The following is a 4,464-nucleotide window of genomic DNA, read 5'->3' as shown; positions in this document are numbered from 1 at the left end:
ACCCAAAAGAAGGCTTCAGCTAATGACCTGCAAACTTTACTCTGAAGGATATTTTGGACAGCTAGATTAAAATAAAGGTATAGCTGCAGTCCAAAGAGCTACCTTCAATACACTCAAGGGCTTAGGCATGGCCAGAGGGATGTTTACCCTTCTGATATTTGACTAGCTGACCCCATATGCATGTTTTTAAAGTTCACTTCATCCCTGCTTCTGTTTGTTCGGAACTGTCAGGGTCCTCCACTTGAGTATAGGGCAGTAGAGAACAAATGAACTGCATACTCTTGTGAGGACAGTTTGAATGGCTAGTATATTAGGGTTGCCAGCTTCCAGGTGGGGCCTGGAGATCTCTTAGGATTACAGCCATCAACCCTATAGAAACTTTGGAGAGGAGATTCTATGGCATTATACCTCTCTAGGGACCCTCCTGTTCCCTAAACCCACTTTCCCCAGGATCCACCCAGTTTGGAGAGCTAATCTGGCATAGTGTTTGTTAAATACTGGGTTTGATACAGAGGAGGATGCTCAGTGGAGTGATCAACGTATTTTATTAGTGATACAGCATGCTAGTAAGAACTGAACAAACCAGTAAGGGGCCAATGGGGCCAACTACATACAAATTAGGTTCCTGCGTTGGTGTGCCATAGACACATTTGGACCAGCAGGGGGACCTGCCATTGGTCAGGGAAGCACAGGGACTAGGATCCTGCTTCCATTGTTATGAGAGTTCCAAGCTCAGTCCATCAGCTCCAATGAACCACTGCAGGAGCGCTTGGGAGCATAAAACCCTGGACACAACAGTGATTAAGAGCAGTGGACTCTAATCTGGAGAATCAGGTTTGATTCCCCACTCCTCCACATATAGCTGCTGGGTGACCTTGGGTCAGTCACAGTTCCCCACAGAGTTCTCTCTCAAGAGCAGTTCTTGAAATATCTGTCTCAGCCCCACCTACCTCACTGGGTGTCTGTGTGGGGAAGGGAAGGGAAGGAGAATGTAGGCTGCTCTGACAATCTGAGTGAAGGGCGGGATCTAAATCCAACTCCTCTCTTCTTTTACCCCCAAATCTCCAGAAATCCCCCAGTTGACTGTTGGCAACCTTACTCATGTTGTATGTTGTATTATTCTAAAGGTTGAATGACCCTGGGCCAACCTCTTTTTTTCAGACGACCCTACCTAAAATGGTTGTTGTAATAAAATAGAAGAGGGGGGAAAGGGAGCCATGTATGGAGCCCTGAGTGCTTTGAAGAATGGGTGGGAGAAACATGGGGTGTATATATCAAAAGCATTTTGACACACAAAAGCAAACAACGAGGATACGACAGCACATTACCAATATTACTTTGGAAATGTAACCCTTTGAATATATCGACTTTGCTATTACAGGCACAAGAGAGAAAACAAATCAGGTGTGTATTTTTTTATGATTGGATGGCATAGATTACTCTGAAAGACTCCTAGACTTTGAGGAAGCAAGAGACATTTGTGTCCTGCTTGTGAGCTATATTGAAATTTCTGGTGGCTGTTCTGGGTAACGGGGAATATATGAAATCATCAGTCATGCTTAAGACAGGAATGACAGGCCAGGAGAGAAATTGTCAGAAAGTAATCTGCGCTTGAGAGGGAACTGGAAACTTCTCCAGAGTTCATCTTTTTTCCCAGAAAGAAGATTAATGTAACCGTCTCATGGCAAAGTAATTTATTCTTATAAAACTTATTAGTATAATGAATTACTTCCCAAACGAAACACTACGGTTGGACCTAAACTCATGCTACCAGTTAATGTGAATTTTGTGGCTCTGACCCATTTATTATACTTGGGGATTCCTAAGCACTGTGATAGCAGAGAAGCAATTTTTGCAGAGTTCCCTACGGAATACTCAGAGCCCTGAATCACTACTCTGCTACCCAGCACTTCCTTCGGCTTCTTTAGGGGGGAGGTGCATTGCCCCAACTCTTCCCTCTGTCCCCAATTTTTTGCCCTTCCCTTCTCCAGTCTACAGTTTGTAGCAGGAACTCATCTGCATATTAGGCCCTGATGTAGCCAATCTGTCCCCAATTTTTTGCCCTTCCCTTCTCCAGTCTACAGTTTGTAGCAGGAACTCATCTGCATATTAGGCCCTGATGTAGCCAATCCTGTCCCCAATTTTTTGCCCTTCCCTTCTCCAGTCTACAGTTTGTAGCAGGAACTCATCTGCGTATTAGGCCCTGATGTAGCCAATCCTTCTGAAGCTAACAGTAGGCCCTGTGCTAAGAGTCCTGTAAACTCTTGGGAGATTGGCTACATCAGGGGTGTGTGGCCTCTTATACAAAGGAGTTCCTTCTACAAAAAAAAAAAAACCTGGCTAGAGTCCTGTTTGGTACAAGTAGCAGGGTTTTTGTTTTGTTTTGTTTTTTAAAAGGAATTAACGGGAGAAAAAAAGGCTGCTGGGTCTCTCCCTGAACCGGTGCTTGTAAAGGAGTAGAGCAGACATATAAAGCGCAAGCTGAAATCCCTAGCTGGGACCCAACAGTGTAGTGTAGTGGTCAGAGCATCATATTAGGAACTAGGAGACCCAGGTTCAAATCCCTACTATGCCAGAAATTCGCTGAGTGGTCTTAAACCACTTGCACATTCTCACCTGTACCTACCTCACAGGGTTGTTATGAACCCTCTCTGAGTCCCCCATGCCTCTTGGGAGTCTCCTGAGAGGTGCAGGGAGAGGATCTTCCTTCCCCCACACCTCTCAGGGGTCTCCCAAGAAGTGCAGGCCATGGCCTAAGGTTACCAAGCTGGCGGAATGTGGAGGAGGAATCAAACCCAGTTCTGCAGATTAGAGTCCATTGCTCTTAAGCACCACATCATGCTTAATGGGGTTTATGCAAGAGTCATTTATTGGTGGCTTTGCTGCATTGTGACCTTTTTAATTTTAAAAGTTTGTTATCTAAGTTGATTTATGCATTGTGGCCTTTTTGCCACATGATCTTTTATATCAAGAATCCATAGCTTTGACAGAAAATACAATGGCCTAAGATACAAATTGTGAGCAGTTACAGATGACTTTGTAAAGTTTCAGTTTTATTCTGAGTCATGTTGAGGGTGGGGGGAGCAGGAACCATTTATTAATGCAAATTGCTAAGAATAGAGGTTGGGAGGGGGAAATCCTTCAGGCCTTTATCCTAATTTGCATCTGCACTTAAGAAGAAAAAGAGGGAATATAATTGCTTTGGAGGGGGTGCAGCTAAATTAATACCAGTTGTAAGAGAATATTAAAGCAGCGAAGCTTTGGGTCCGCTTGCAAAGAGAAGACTTCACAGTGATCACGCTGAAGTTCCTCTTCTGAAAAAGAAAAGAAAGAAAGCTTTCATGGAAGAAGAGGGAAAACAGAAGAGGATGAGCTGGCAGAACTACTACCGAGAAGTGTCAGTTCGTTCTCAGAGAAATTGTGGCGAACAGATGAATGTGGCCGCAAGAAATCACATGTCTGAAAAGGGCTTTTTACAGGGGGAAAATACATATGCATCTCAATGTCAAGGACAATGACCAATGAAAGTTAATGATGTGCAAATAAAACATAATCAAGTTACCTACCTAATACCTATCCCCAAATTGATTCAGTTGCTACCATGAATGTGGTGACTTGAATCAGTGCACATGAAACCAAAAACCTCTGGGTTCATCTTCCAGGAAATGTTAAAAACAAAAACAAAACTCTTGAAGCTGTTCTGAACATATGAAGCTGCCTTTAACTGAATCAGAACTTCGGTCCATCAAAGTCAGTTTTGTCTACTCAGACTGGCAGCAGCTCTCCAGGGTCTCAAGCTGAGGTTTTTTGTGCCTACTTGCCTAGACCCTTTTTAGTTGGAGATGCCAGGGATTGAACCTGGGACCTTCTGCTTACTAAGCAGATGCTCTACCACTAAGCCACCATCCTCCCCTGTGTATATTTTCCATTTCTTCCTATATTTCTTTTTTTTCTTCATTAAAAATACATACATAAAAACACAAACATGAAATCTTTCAGGCCCATAAAACCTATGCTCCTTACATAGGGCTGGATCTTATTAAATTTTCCACTTGTGACAGAGAGAAGAGAAGTCCTTTTGACCACTGAAAAGGCTGTGATGGAAACTGTGAGACAAGCAGCAAGGAAGAAAACTGGGTGAGGACTAGCAGAAATGCTGGTAAGAACCCCATGCAAGTTTCCCCTGAAGTTTTCTTTTTAAACATAATAACAGATCTCTATATCATTCTTCCTATGGGAAGAAAAGCAGCTTGAAGGAGAAGGATGATTTTGAGAGCCAAATTGGCCAGCAAGGAAAGCGTTAAGCACTTCTCTACTTGCTATTCTTTCCTTCCTGGTCGTAACATATAGAATAAGTTCTTCAAAATAACAACTCGAAGGGAAGTTAAGTGGAACTCTGCATCAGATGGACTTTATACCTTCCACTTCATAATGGGGGGGGGGGTTCTTCTGGAATATCTCTTG

General features: G+C 43.2%; 1 non-coding gene across 1 annotated transcript; it reads right to left on the bottom strand.

Moving 5' to 3' along the window:
• Positions 1 to 3,837: 3,837 nt before the first annotated feature.
• On the bottom strand, positions 3,838 to 3,911 carry TRNAT-AGU (transfer RNA threonine (anticodon AGU)). The gene has a single exon. It is a non-coding gene; the product is annotated as a tRNA-Thr (tRNA).
• Between the last annotated feature and the right edge of the window lie 553 nt (positions 3,912 to 4,464).

Source organism: Heteronotia binoei, chromosome 10, assembly GCF_032191835.1.
Source record: "Heteronotia binoei isolate CCM8104 ecotype False Entrance Well chromosome 10, APGP_CSIRO_Hbin_v1, whole genome shotgun sequence".
In the NCBI taxonomy this organism is placed as follows: Eukaryota; Metazoa; Chordata; class Lepidosauria; order Squamata; family Gekkonidae; genus Heteronotia; species Heteronotia binoei.
Note: the sequence above shows the minus strand (reverse complement) of the source record. Positions and strands in the feature narration are given on the sequence as shown.